General features: G+C 41.4%; 1 long non-coding RNA gene across 3 annotated transcripts in view; it reads left to right on the forward strand.

Moving 5' to 3' along the window:
• Window positions 1-15,432, forward strand: part of LOC128075341 (uncharacterized) — a 138,685-nt gene that overhangs the window by 59,514 nt on the left and 63,739 nt on the right. The window contains exon 4 of one of the 3 annotated variants that reach the window (XR_008203783.1): window positions 9,532-9,604. The exons of 1 other annotated variant lie outside the window; for it this stretch is intronic. This is a non-coding gene — a long non-coding RNA (uncharacterized LOC128075341). Of the gene's footprint in view, window positions 1-1,879; window positions 1,994-9,531; window positions 9,605-15,432 lie in introns of those variants that run through there. One more of the 3 variants, XR_008203782.1, reaches the window with a different exon arrangement.

Genomic DNA, 15,432 nt, shown 5'->3' on the forward strand with positions numbered 1-15,432 from the left:
GCACATGGTTTAAATTAAATATACGGAAAATAACTGCTAATGAAAGAAATATATTTTAAAAGTAAGCAAACCTGTTTTATCTGCCTCTCCATTAAGTGTGTCAGGAAAGGGCCTTTACAGCTAGGTGGTAATTAGAGAGGAAAAAGCAGTGCTGGCAGAACAGTCAATCTATCACATCCTGCAAAGCCTGAATGTTACTGCAATTAAACAAGTTAGTAGGGGAAAAACTTGACAAGCAAGTTTTATCATTGAATCATCTTGGTGGCAAAGCACACAGGGTGCTCTTGTTAGATTCCCTCATGCAACACCAAAGATTTAAATTATAAACCCATGAAAGCACATTCAGACTCAAGTGACTATTTTCTTTCCCAGGCTATCCAGGCGCGTGGAAGATTAGAATGCTAAAAATAAAACAACCTTTCCCACCTCCCCCTTCCTCACCCCTCCGAAGTCAAATCTGTCCAAGTTGACTGCTCCATTAAATTCAAGAACAAAAAGTTATAAATTGAACATACGGAGAGCAGTGCCTTTTCTTAAAGTGATGTTTCCTCGCCTTAATGGATTTAGCTATGGCAGGGAGTCAGAGAGAAGCTGTCTTAACTAAATCTTTGACTGATTATGCATTTTTTTTTTTCTATTCATACAAGATAGATTCATCATTCCAATTTGTCAAGTTGGCGAAGTTCCAATTAATTACACCAGGAAAAGCTCAAGCTGCATTAGGCCTCTGTCAGGCCTAATCTAGTGCCTCATTTACTGGAGCCCCAAATGAAGAGATATCAGAGGTGTTGTTCCTCTTGGTACTTAATTTGATGAATGCCCTAGCAGCACGATTGGTGGCAGAGGTGTATATGTGTGTGTCTCTTCATCAGCCACCTCTGCTGAAGTCGTCATGCTTTCTCTACTAATTTGAGGGCTCATCTGTATACCGGATGTTTTTTTGGAAGGTCTATTCTTCATAGATATGCCAAAAGGCCTTTTCTGTGCGTGCATATGTCCAGGTGGGTTTCCAGATATGCCGGGCCTGATTCTGAACTCTGTGATGAGACTGGATTCAAGGCCTTAAATAGAAATGTGAAACAGAACAAATTAGGTTGGGTGCTGTAAAGGAGCACACGCGTACACGCTGTACCAGCACACTGGATGAGTCTATGCAGGTACAGAGACTTCCTGACAACGCAACAATGAGTTATTATTGAATATATACATCCAAGACTAATTCTTAAATATTTTATAGTAAAGTCACTATGGACTAAGAACATATGTTTCTTTTCTGCAGCACTTTATGTACGAATTATTCAGCATAAGGTGCCAGAATGCCAATATGTTTAGCTTACTTTTGGCTTTTAGCCACTGCTGTGATTAAAGATGTAACTTTAGCAATGCTGTCACTTTGCACGTAGGTTTAGGTGTCTCAGAAAGGATGCAGCGTTAGCCAAAAGTAAAGTAGCTGTGTACTTTGGCTGAGTATAATGCTGAAAGCCTTCATTTGCCAGCAGTTACCATGCTGGGATTCTGAGTTTATTTTCCACTGACTGTATTTGAGGTACTGGTGTGTGCAGTGATGATTTTTAATGGCAGCTATCAGACATGCATATGGTGCTCAGTAAGGGACAGTACTCCAAACAATGCAGGAGAAAATTGATGCACTGATGGCTGGAGTATGACAACTCCTCTGCAGACAGTTTGGACCACGACTTGTGCCCACCTTGGGAAGGGAGGCTTCAGTCCTGACAGTTTTTGTCTAATAATGCATCAAATTCAGTTAGTGTGTCAAAATGCAATAAGACCATGTGGGTACAGTTGTGTTGGAGCAGAGATAGCAACCTAACTTTTTTCTTAGATGTGTTTTTGCAAGTGTTCCTCATTTGTTTCACAGAAAAATCAAGTTAAATTGAAATCACCATGGGAAATCGGTGAAGATGGGGAAAAAATACAGTTGTAATCCTGTCTTGGGACTCTTCACAAGAAGGCTAATGCTGGACATATACATTTGAGGTTGGTTCTTATATGTTCTACTTAACCATATGTTTCTTTTCTACAGTACCTTATGTAGGAATTATTTAACATAAGGTGCCAGAATGCCAATATGTTAATCTTATTTGTGTTTTTTTAGCCTTATGTTTTATGTTAAGCAGGTTGCTTAAACTCACCTGTTGAACTTTAAATAACTAAGAGCCTTCATATGGCCAGGAAAGGCAATTCTCAGAGGCTTACGTAAGGTCCCGTGGTTTTCAAGTCTCCAGTCTGGGCATTTGGTTATTGCATTTGTACTGTATTGCATGGCTGACTGTTTTTACACCCAACGGTTCTTTTACGTATGTTGGTATTTGTCTTTGGTTGGCAAGTTTGTTGGGGTGTTCTGTGAGTACTTTCAGTGTATTAAAGCCAGAGGCACCTGAAGCTGTCCTGAGCTTTCAATTGCATTGCACCTCCTGTAGGTAGAAATTATCTCAGCTGGTTATTTTTCATCTGGACAGCCAGTGTGGTACTGGAGTGGTGCTCTGTCCTTTAGAGAAAAGAGAAGTGTGTTTGTATTTCTACTGAGGAGAAGCAAGGTGGGAGGCTTGAAGGATCTGTTCATGAGCTCTCTTCTCATTGTGTATTGATTTACCTGGTGGCTTAACAGAGATGTGTCCCTGGAGCTCTGTCTGACCCACATCATTTCAAATGAAAGCTAACTGGCCACAAAAAGGAATGTACACTTGATGTTACCAAATGTACAAAGGTCTATATTTGTCTCTGTTCTGGGCACCAAAACAGGATCTATTCAGTGTTTAAGTCCCACTTAACTTTTCAAAATAGAGCTTACACAGTGCAATGATCACACTCAGTGGCTTAAAGACTCTGACTCCTGTCTGAATCTTTTAGACAAGATAGAAGTGATCTCTTATGGATGCAGGCAGTCTTGAAAAGTCCGTAATCCAACAGAAGCTCGTTTTTGTAAGGACATGATCCAGAGACTGGAACAGTTCTTTGTCATGTTCTTGCTGAGTTTTCATCTGCATCCAAAGCTGAATTCAAACTCTGTGGTAGTTTGGGTCATCACACTAGCATCTATGTCTGGGGAGTGATCATAGATGATGAGTTATTACCTTTAAACAAAGGGTAATTAATGCTTCCCGCTCTGACTTTAATTAATGAAAAGTTTTCCTGACTGGGGGGGGAGAGGGGCCAGGATGGGACGAGGAAGATACTGTATCAGTAATACCCCTTTGGGAATTATTGGCAGGAAGTCTACAGTTAATAATTTGGAGTAACAAATAACTGTGGGTAACTTGTAATGTAAGTGTAGAAAAAGAGGTGTCAAATTATTCATTAATTTGCCAGTTCTAATAGTAGCCCAGCTGTTGAGGACAGAAAGAAAGCTAGATCTGTCTGTACAGACAGACCCTTTTGCAGTAATTCTATCCCTATTCCCTTCCTCTGGGAACAGAAAATTAGATAAAGCAAGAAGAATGGGATCTCTGCTCTAAATCTTTTTCTTTAAAACTTGATGTACACTAATGGATAATAAAACATGGTTGATTAACAAATACTGGTACACCAACTGGCTTAAAAAACACATTTTTCGCAGTCAGCACTTGCAAAATCCATAGGTAAAAGACATTCAACCTCTTCCACTGCTCCCAGTGTGGTCAGATGCCCTAATCTGCGTAGAAGACTTTTTATAGAGAAGGGAAGACTTTGGTGCATGTATATGTCTGTGGATGTATTTACACAGAGAGTGCCAATCCAGTGACATCTTTATGCAGATCTGGAGGACTCTATTTACATGTAATACCTGAACAAGCTTCACTGAATGACAAAAACCATGTTGGGCAACAGGAGTACAGGTGTGGGACTTGAGAGAGGTCAGTCTCATTCCTGGAGCACCCACCAGTTGCCATCTGACTGCAAACAGGTTCTAGCACTTCCCTTTAAGCTTTTTGTTTTCCCTTCCTCAAAGATGGGGTGAAGCATTGTCCATTAATATTTACAGGCTGCTTTCTTATCTTGTTGATAATGACAAGCGTAGCTGGTGCTTTTTCAAAAGGGGTGCTGTAATTAATATTTATATATCAACCTCAATGTCATTCATGAAGAATGCTCTCCTGAGCTACCAAAGTAACGTGAAAATGAGCGGTCTGTTAACCGTTCTGGATATGGCAACTTTCTCCTAAATGCTCTCAAGGCACCAAAAGAGATTTCACTGTGTTGCTAACTTTTAAGATACAGTTAACACGGCTTGAGCCAAAGCAGTACGCTGTGAGTTGAGAGAAGATAATCAGAAAATTTCCATAGGGCTTTGTTGTGTTTGAATATATTGTCTTTAAACATACAGAAAAAAAAAAGTCACATGATGCTTGGTGGTTATGGTTAACATTCTCGTGTCAAAGGGTCTAAAAATGCTAATGCTCCTTTACTGATGAACCCTTTCCCAAAATAATAATAAACTCACCTGGCAGCCTGTATATCATCCCCATTCTCTGTCTTGCACACTGTGTTCACATCTGATTAAAATGTGAGTTGTCCAGGGCAGGACCCGTGTGTTCAGTGCTGGCTTGCTTGCTGTTACTATTATAAATAATTAAGATAATTATCCAGTATATTTATGACAACTGACTGCTTTAGGTTGGCTTCTCTGAGGACTCCTGTCATCAATGAAAATTCTGCAGATGGAGGGGTTTACAGGCTCTGGTGCCAAAGATGGATTACCTAGAAGCTTTCAGAGCTATACAGCACAATTCCATTTGCCTCTTTGTACTGTATGGACTTAATAAGAAACTGTAATTTTATAGTGTGAGTAAATGGGTGAGAGACATCAACAGCAGGAGTGAGAGAGAGGCATTGTCTTTTGCAATGCCAAATCCCAGAATATTAAGAGTTTGCCAAAGGCATTTCAGAGATAAGTTTCCTATCTTCATCAATAATTTAATACATTCCCAACTCTCCGAGTAGCTCAGAATAAGAGCTGAAGGCATGGATGTCAGAAGGCAGAGTGACTCCCAATTAGTCAGGTAGAGCGCTTTCTTGTTGACTCAGCCAGGGCAAGGGTGTCTGTAAAACCCGGGCTTATGTCCTCATAGACTCCTTAATAGTTTTTTTTTTTCCTTTTTTCTTTTTTTCTTTAAATCTATGGTAATTTGTAAGAATGAGTGGGCAGTCCAGTGGGCAATCCACTGGGGTGCTCATTAGTGCCACTGAAAAAAACACGTGGACGTTAGTGTAAGTTGGTGGATACAGCTGCTAACAGGAAAAGGGTTGGAGAGTCAGGACCATGCTACATGTGAGTGAGACCCAGAAAAAGGTATCAGCTTTTAAAAGCTATTGGGAACAGTGACGTGGCTTTGGGACATTATCAGCCAAAGAGTGTCTGCCGTGATGCCTTCTAAATTGGTGCTGCTTTTTTTGAAAGCCTTGCCATGTATATGTGGAATTATAAGGAAGTGATGGCATTTTGTTCCTTGATTAGAACGTTTTTGTTGTCATGTAGGAAATTGCTTGTAAGGCCCTAGAAGTGGATCTCATGAATGGGTTGCCCTGAGTCAGCCAATTTGCAAGAACTCGGGCTGCGCCTATCTAGATGTGTCATAGAACTCTTCAGAGTGATATCTATTTTTGAGCATGCTAAACATGTTTACTTACTGTGCATTAAACTCTTCCTCACGGCAGGCAATTTTCTAGTGCTTAGGCCACTATTTGACCCAGCTGCCATGGAGGCTATATTAAGCCCAGCTGATCAGGACTGTCTCCACAGTGAAACGGGAAATTAGTCTCTATAGTTATAGAACTCTGTCAGCTTTTCTAAACATTTCTAAACATTTCTCATAGCTTTTTCCTACTTTTTTTTTTTGTGTGTGTGGGTAAGATTTTATTTTGCATTCCCTCATGTGTTATTCAGATCTTAAGCCTGACACTAATTACATTTTATTTTTTTCCCTTTCTCCTGACACTCCTTACTGCACCTGTTTATGCGTAGTGCCTTTAACTGCACGTGATTCCATCCAAAACATGCTGGTTTCTTCCTCTGGAATTGTTTTGGTGCACACTTCCACATTTTAATCACAGCTTCGCAGTGCTTCTCTGGCCCAGTGGTAGTGCTCAACTGTGAAGCTTTCTTCCTTTGAAAAACCATCTATTTCTCAAAGCTGTAACTTGTGTTGTTGAGATTAGATTGTATTAGATGGTTGCTTAGAAAAAGCAGCAAATCCTGTGAAGATAGAAGAAGCTGTTGAGTTCAGAGGAACTCTGGAAAACTGCAGTTTGAGAGGATGGAGTGGGTAGAATTGCAATGAAGTTGAGGCTTGTATTCCAACACTGACTTGCACTGTCACATCTACGGAGCATCAGGAATCTCATTCGGAGATGAACAGGTCTTCAGCTCTGCAACAAGATTTTCAAGGGACTTGACGTTCCTATTGGTGATGCAGGCTGTGATACAGTGTCTACACATGGCAAAGTCCTTCCATGCATGCCCTTAGCTCGTGACAGGTGAAGGGTGATTAATGAATCTTAGATTAAAACTCTAGATCCTTGATGTTCCAGCACTTGTCGCTGTTTTGTTAATATGACAGAATTTAGTCATCTACAAAATACATTTTGACATTCAGTCCTTGTGTCCTATGCCCTTAAACTCCTGTGAAACTGTGATTCCTGGCGGGACCAAATTCTCATCCGAATTGCACCAGTTTGAATCTAAAGCAACTCCACTGTGCTGTGGGGGCTTTTTGTCCCTGCTCTTTCCTGCTGGAAAGTGGCAGCTTGCCTGTGCTATGTGCCTTGGGTTTTACTGATCAGGTGGCTGGAGAGCTGGTAATGTGCCACTGGGCCACTGGCTTAATGCAGGAATTACTGGAAGCAGCAATCTTGGAGTGCTTTTTATGAGGATAACAAGGCTTTTGCAGACATGAAAAAGCAGGAGAAATGCTTATTAGTTATGGGGAAGGTGAAAGGCTTAGAAAACTGATTAGTGTAGCAGTGTGGTCAGATTGAAATGAAAGCTCAGTGGCATAATCGTTAATTGGGTGCTTACTTACCTACTAATTTGAGCTTGGATGTCAGCAGTACTGCACTTCATCTCAAACCAGGGGTCAGGCTTTAATGCTACATCATAAATTACGTAAAGGCACAACACTAACAATTAGATAATTATGGAGACCCATGCTGTTGCAATTTAACTGGGCAAGTTCAGGGCAATCATGACAGGAATAGTGCTTAACCCTGAATCTGCTGCCTTTCTTTCAACCTGACAGCCAAATATATGTGGCCAAGGAGGTACCCAGCTGTCTAGCAGCCCACAGGTTAAAAGCATCTTCTCCCGCTAGTCAGGTTCATCTGATGGCCTGGGCAAACTCTGAGGTAATATTATAAAAGTGTTAATTGTGGTTCAGAAAGAAGAGCCTGTATTTCAGTCTACAGATTGTCTACAGACATTCTGGTCAGGACACAACAGTCAGAACACTTTTTGTGTGCAAGACACCATTGTGGGTTTTTGATCTGTTTCTAAGCCAAGCCTGTGTGTATGTTTGGTTTATTTATTTTGCTTGAGTAAACCACCAAGCCAAAATAAAGTTATCTGTAGGATCTCTTTGAGTGTGCCTGTGCTACACACGACAGACCCACAACACCTTGTATTTCAACTGCTAGAGTCATTCAGTTGCCCACAGCCTTGCTATTGTACCTTCCAGCCAGCTGTGCTGCCTTCTGGGGCCAGCAGCAGCCCTGCACACCAGAGATGAGCCCACCACAGTCCTGAGAGCTTTCAGTGTGGCTCCCATTGATGATGTCCAGGATAGCTTTAATGGAGAGAGAGTTCAGTCAGTGCTGGACACCTGAAAATTTAATCCTCAGAAGAGATAGTGAAGATCAGGATGGAAAATATGAGTCGGATGGATTGGAAAGTGATTGACAGTGGGATGAAATTAATAATGTGTGGATCTTGGGTTGTTTCAGACATAACCAACATCCTCCCATGAGTGTGTAATGAACAGTGATTTCCATGGGGTCTTAGGAGTCTGTAGGTATTATTGGATTTGAGTCCAGGACTTTTTTTTAGTGCTGTCCTTTTGTTTCTGGTCCTTTCAACGATCAGGTAAATCACTCACACCATAATAATTTATTATTGTTGTAAACGCTGAGATTTTGTTTGTGGGTGGGGCTGAGAACGACAACAACAGAAGAATATTCCACTGGTGTTTTGGCACCATTTTCATTATTCAGAATATTTTATACAAATCAAGTAGGAAAATGGTCTCTAAAAGGAGGATCTCTATTAATAGTCATTACCTTAGAGTATGCTCTGCAGCATTGCTGAATGCTGAAGCTTTCATTCCTGGATTGAGTGTATGTGCATTAAGTTTAGCAATTTCTTCCTCTAGTTTTGGTAGCTAAAGTCCCTTCAGGTAGTGTGTTTGCTATAAAAGTGCAGAGAAATGCTTTGCTTTGGCACACTGCTTTGAAAAATAAAGTTATAACCTTTATATACATGCTGCTATATGGTAAGGTCAAGGAACAACACATCTGGTTACCTATTACTACAGGTTCAGCTATGGTATACTTTTTGTTTTAATTAGTCTGCAATAAACAAAAACTCAGGGGCTGTTCTGCTCTGGTAGTTCTCATTTCTCCTGCAGCCTTTTCTGCCCTTACAGGTTTATTAGTATAGAAAAAATGGCGTGTTGCACTTGCACTGTGTAGACCAAATGGGAGGCTGTAGGCTTACTCTGAACTGAATGTCTGCAGTACAGTGCTGGGTGCTCCGATCTACACTGCATCTTATCTGGTAGCTACAGGCTACTGGGAATGGCCTAATGCTGCAACAGCCTAACAGGCATGTTGGCAGTTTTGCCCTCCTAATAAGCTTGATCTCCTGCAGCATGTGTAGGTATTTATTGATATGCATCATAGCATGAATCCTTTTCCAGAGGTACTGCTGTCTTCCACGCTTTTTACCATGACATGTAGAGACCAGCAATTCCTCTTGGCAGGCCCTGCTACTGAAAAGCATTTTATGAACCAACTGTACTCTTAGAGAGGTTGGATGCAAAACTGTCCTCAAGGCAGTGCAGACCTAAGTGCCTTCTGCTGCAGGCCAGAAGGAGCAGTTAGTTCTGTCTGTGCAGGTTCTGCGCAGATGCCACGTAGGCAGCTGCTCGCAGCCTCAGGTCTGAGAAAAACACTGCCAGCCCTAGGAAGTTTGCTGCTGCAATATTTGGAACTGGAGTTGTGGTTTTTGTTTTTAAAAAAGCACCAGTTTCTAGAGCTGAGAAAGACAGCTGAGAGACATAAAGCACCCCTACTTGTGGCACTCAGCATTCAGAGAGCAAAGAGCAGAAGTTAGTAATGCATGTTGTTCGTCTAGGCACTAGCCCAGGCAATGCTACAGAAACTCTGTGCCTGGAGCCCATCAAACGTTTGCATTGTGGTGTAGAGGCTGATGGAGCACTCATGAAGCTGGTGTGCTGCAGCACTAGTGCCTGCTCATGATGTTGATTCTGTAGCAGTTAGAAATCCTGTCCGGGTTTTAATTATATCCCGTTCCACTCTCAGATTACCATGGGGTTTATCACCTGAGGACTGAGTTGAGCTGAGGAGCAGCAGCTGAGCCATGCAACTAGTAAAGTAAGTTATGTAAACTCTGCATGTTGGGAGCAAAGCTACAGGTCCAACTTACTCAGCATCTGCAAAGAACTGAAAGCAGTGCCAGCCCTGTCTCTGGGTTACACTTTGGCATTGGTAGTGCAGAGGGTCACCAGTTCTCTGGGAGCCCAGCAGCCTCTGTTGGCAGAGAGATTGACCACTGTGCTGAGAACATTTTTGTTTGCATCAGCATTTCGTTATTCACAGATATGGTGAGGTTCTGCTTCAAAATAAAAAGACCGTTTGGGATCATTGCTCTAGTGAGAAGGCACATCCCAGAGGCACTGCAGCATTTCATGCCCTATGCTTTTGCTCCTCTCTGCTCTTTATCAGATCCCATCTATGCTCAGTCTGAAGCTGAGCAATGTACCCCAGGTGTGCCCTGCATGGACCCTGATGGAAAGCACAGCAGTTCTCACTATAGCTGTGTGTTATGTTCCCTCCTATATTGCAGGACAAATTTCCTGGGACTCTGCAAAGTCCTGTGTGATGTCTCAGAAGTGTGTTTAAAGTCAGTGTGCCAATCTAGCTTATTTATATGAAGTCCTGGTTCTTCAGAACGGTTGTATCTTTGATGTAAAGTTCTGTTTGATCTGGATATTTTCTCTTTCTTTGGACATTTATTTACAATCAAATGTGAAATTTCAACTGCTTTTGTCTTTGAAAAACTCTAAGTAATGTTTTCTCAGAACCAAATTCTCTGACAGCTCTGTCATGCAGAGACATACCACTACACATGAGTTCATGACTAAATATGCACTGATTTTTATCCATGTCAGCTTCCAGTTGTGAAACCCATCATGTTACCACCTTGCCAACAAATAGTACTGCCAGGCACAGTGCTCATGTGCTGCAAACTTGTTATCTTTGGGAAACTGGGTACTATGTGACCTTGTCCATAGGTGTGTTCAGGAGCAGCACTGTAGTTGCTAGCACTAAAACAGCTCTATCTTGGAGATGGCAGTGGCCAATTTAAAATCAACTGTGGTTGCAGTCAGTGGTGCCCAGCTGCAGTAACTGCTGGTCTCCTAAAAGATCAAGGTGTGAGTACTGGTGCTGCAGCTGCCTTTAATCAAATAATCAAAAGCTGACTAGTCTGTCCAGGCTGGGGTTGAAAGTCCAGAAGCAGCATGTGGGGGCTTGATTTTACTTCTTGGTGAAAAAGACCCTAGGAATTCCTGTTGCATTAACTTTTTCTTTTTAAATCCAAATGGCAAAACAATTCAGCAAATGGAATCTTTACAGCTGAGAGATTGAGTAACAAGGGAAAGAAAATGTCAATGCAAGTTAAAGCAAATTTAATAAAGCAAATAAAAGCAATATACTGACACTGAAATATAATCTTAACGCTCTGACTACAACTAACTGAAGCCAGGAAATTCTCAGCTAAGTGTTCCCTCAGCCCTCTTAAATCAACCCATTTTGCTTAGGCATTGTTGCACATAAGCGCCTTTATGAGATGGCCCCAAAACGCAGGATGGTAATATGAACACTAAGAAGATATTTATTTCGTCAGCTGTGTGCTTGGATATATCTGTGATGGATGTATTGGCCCTGATTCTGTGAGCCATTTAAAAATAAGCTAAACTTTAAGTATATGTTTACACAGTCTGCAGAACCAAGGTCACTGTGCTCCAGGAAAAATGCAATCCATAAGGTGGTACTGAAGACACAAATAGTATTACCAAAGTCCCTTTGTAGATCTCTAGTGCAGCTTTTCACAGATACTAGAGAATTGATCTTCACAAAATCTATAAGTGAAGGAACCCTCATTTTCCAGATGAGAGACTGAAATATTGAGAGATTAAGCAGTTTACCAACAGTCTCAGAAGGTGACTGTGGCTGTGCAAAGACTTGAATTTACACTTTCAGTTTATTCAGCATTTTATCTGTGAAGTGTCCCCTTCATGCACTGAAAAATATTAAAAGATTCAAAACTGGGGGAATTTGATCTGCCCTGCAGGTGTATTGTAATTTGATGAATTTTTAATACAGCTGAGAGGTGGCCTGCCATGCTGTGCTGTGATTAGGAATTGGTTTTGGGAACTGAGGGCCTCCAGAGCTAGAATTGCCTGGAGTCCTGCTTGAAGCAGAGTTGGAGGGCTAGGTCAGCGTGGAGCTGCTGCACAGACCTGCTCTGGGAGGCTTTCGTGATGGATGATGGGCATTCCACATAGCATGGTTTCCTCAATAGCAATTTTTTTCCTCTCAAAAAGAAAGTCAAAGAAAGTGCTGGCCTTGAAAAAGGATATAAAGAGTGCAGCTTGCTTGTTTTTTTTTCTTCTTCCCCTGGAAGTCTGGTCCTTAAAATACACTTGGAGATCTGATTCTTTACTCTCATGAAAAAAAGAAAACACAGCTTTCTCAAGTTGTGATCCTGTGAAAGCCTTCAGAGTCTGCTTGAAGCTGTTAGATGTGGTTGTATTGGTGAAATTATATATGCAATGTTTGTGCTCAGTGCTTGTGCTTTTGTGCCAACTCTGAGCAGATAGACAAACTGTATGGGAGCTGCAGAGTCACAGCCTGAGCCACTGATTGAGCACCTGGGGAAAGGACCCAGTGGGTCCTGGGAGCACAGGTGAAGGCAATTCACTGAATGTGACCAGAAGGGGTGGAGCCTGGCTGCACCTCTCTTAGACCTCATTGAAGGTCTGACTGCCACTGGGGAAGGATCTCTGGTTGGAAATCCCTCCTGTGTGGAGTCTTCCTGCAAGCCGAGGTCTTCAGAGGCGGGTGAGCACTTTTCATTTTCTTTGTAACACTGTTCCATCTGCGCTGGTCCCTTTGCTGTTACCCTCCTGTATTGCCCTTCCACCACATTAATCTTTCTGATTGTAACACCAACCAAATCGAGCCTCTGGATACCATTTGCTGTTCAGTGAGGAAATGCTGATATCAGCCAAATCTGTGCCTCAGTTATTCCTCCTGCTTACATTCAGGAAAGGCGCCTATTGGTTTTCTTCTGGAGACATAGATGAAAAAATGTCTTGCCCGGTTTTGCTGTTCTGCTGGATTCCACATCCATTGACCCCCTTCTACCTCTCAAGTTCTCTCTGCTAGTCCTGATTGTCTCTGTATTGAAGAGCCTTCACAGTCCATATCCATCCTGCTTATCGCTCTTGCTCAGTATTGACAAATCTATGCCCACTTCTGACAAGCCACAGCTAATTGATTCTGTACCAGCAAAGTTTTCCAGCAATCACTTTTGTGGTCTCTGGCCTCATGAGATCCCCATGGACTTGGTTGAAGGGTAGTGAGTTTTTTCATAAACATCAATTTTTGTAATATTTAAACCATGCTTCCCTCTCCTGCTTCCCCAATGAAAGTCTGCTGAAGACAGGGGAGCGGCGACACAGTCCTGTCCAAGCTTTTCATTGCTTTTACTTATTTTTCTGGTTTATGTGCTGCCATGTGCAGGTTATCTCTATGTGATGTTTCTCATTACTGCGCTCAGGCCACCATTTTTGGGATTGGTGCTTTACAGTCTCCAGAATACTGGAATCACAATGTATGCATAAGACTCCCAGAATTTGGAGTATTGAAGTCTTCTCTGCTTTTGTTCATTTGTAGAAAAATCCAGTGAGCTCGTTATAACATAGCTTATCCCTGCTTTTAGTTCCTTGGTGGTGGTCTACACTGTTGTTGTCTGCTTTGGAAAGGCTCTCAGTGCTCCTTCTGCTGATTGTTAACACCTGGTGCTGTAACAGATCTGGTCACCATGCTGAAAGAGTTAGATACAAAGGAGATATCAGTACCTTTCCAGGATACAAGGCAATCTTAGCTTTTTCCAGTAGTTTGAGGGTGAGAAGGTGTTTTCTTTCCTGAAACCCCATTTATTCGCTACAAAAACTCAAGGCTTGACTTCTCTTAGCTTTTACTTTTCTGTGACTTCAGGGCTGGGCCAAATCTCAGCGTAACCGAAGCTGTCAGTCATTTTAATAATTATTATTAACCCCCTGCTGATGCTTTTCCATATGAAAGCAGGGAATCTCTTTGGCACTCTTCTTACTTTTCGTTGAAAGATGGAAGGTGGAATGATAAAATTATTAATTAGCTGAGCTGGTGTTGGAAAGCTCAGTGTCAGATTTCCAGGTCAGTGTTTGATGAAGGAATGATAGGGAGAAGTGATGCATCGACATTGATTAAAGAGCAGTGATGAAGCAAGATAGAATTGACATTTAATTCTTCCCAGCTAAAGTAGTGTGACTGACAATAGTTAAAGGTGAATGGTCTTCTTTCTTGAATCAACAATGCAACCTGTAAAAACATCCATCAGAGCGATCTTGTCTTAATTACTAACATCTAATTAGCCCCAAATCACTGTAGCACACTGATTAAAATGAAAGATGCCTGCCACTCTTTCTATTTTGGGTGTATCTGAGAAAGGCAGAGGATATAAATTAACTGGCACTTAAAATTGGCTCATCCAGAGACCTTGCAAAGAGTTCTCGGCTTCTCTCTTTATTCTCTGCTGTTTGTTCAGACAGAATTGTAATTCCACGTGAGTCCTTTTCTTTTTTTTTCCCCCCTGAATGCTGACCACGGACAGCTCTGGAAGTGCTGAGAACCCCCTAGAGGAGTGTGGGAACACTGCAAAAAGCCAAGCTACTGCCTTTCCTGCTGCTAATGATGGGCAACAATTAACATCTTGTGGGGCTAAATTTGTTACTGCTTTGTTTTTAAACGTAACGCATCCTTAAGCTTATTTAAAGCAGCAGTTCAGTGTTTCCTTGCTTCAGTCAGAGACCCATCCCTGCCTTCTAGTAGGCAAAAGGCTTTTGATGATTGTTTCCCATCCCTTATCATTATTTCCCTTGGAAGAAACAAAGGAAATAACAAATAGAAGTCCCCCAATAATTTATTTTCCACAAGGGTTCTGGAGTGCAGCTGATTACTGTGTGAATATGTTCGTATTGCAGAAAAGAGCATTCAGGTGATAACGCTTGAAGTAGCAGTTAATGCTCATTTTTGAGCTCTGATTGAGTTGAAATATTGCTTGCTGCACCAAGGTGACTAAGACAGCAGATTAGATTCCTGAGAAGTAGCATCCTTTTATCAGTAGATGGTAGTATAACAACATGGAAGGAATGTGGCTGCTGTAAAGTTGTCCCAAGATCCGAGCTGTTATACTTGAATCCTTAGTGAAAAACAAAACAAAGAGAGGCAAGAAATAAGTTTAGACTCCTGTTACGTTTTACTTTTCACAGTGGTGGTTTATGGCGTAGTGAATTAATGTATGTTTTTATTCATGATTTATTCATGGTTTATCTACAGCAGCATGAATAATTGATTATTTTTGTTTTCTGGCAGTCCAAAAAATTAAAATAAATATGGGTTTTTTTCGAAGCTAAATAAAATAAAAGTTAGGAAATCAAACAGTGAAAAAGGAAAGAGCAGACTCTTTTGTGTCAAAATAAATGTTTTATTTCTCTCCAAAACAACTGTTTTGTTCCATATATGCTTTGCTTTTAAGGATGGTTTGAATCGTTTAACATAAAAATCAAAGGAAATTGCCAAGCAAAACAGTTGTAGTTCAATTCTGGCTTGTACATATCCAAATAATGAGTTTTAAACGTTATTTCCTCTCCTGTCACAAAAACAAAGAGTGTGGTGAAACTGGGACAAGCTTCCCAAGAGATGGATGCTGCCAAAACTGAAATCATCTTGAGAATGTTTCAAATGAGGCTGTGACCCTTCCAGCTCTTGGTTTGGCCGTGCTGTGTTTTTCTGGTGGAATGAATGTGTTCTGCGGGTTGTGCATGAATTAGCAGCTATGAAAATACACACAAAGCAGAATGAAGATGCAGAGAG

Source organism: Tympanuchus pallidicinctus, unplaced genomic scaffold, assembly GCF_026119805.1.
Source record: "Tympanuchus pallidicinctus isolate F22 unplaced genomic scaffold, pur_lepc_1.0 scaffold12, whole genome shotgun sequence".
Taxonomy (NCBI): domain Eukaryota; kingdom Metazoa; phylum Chordata; class Aves; order Galliformes; family Phasianidae; genus Tympanuchus; species Tympanuchus pallidicinctus.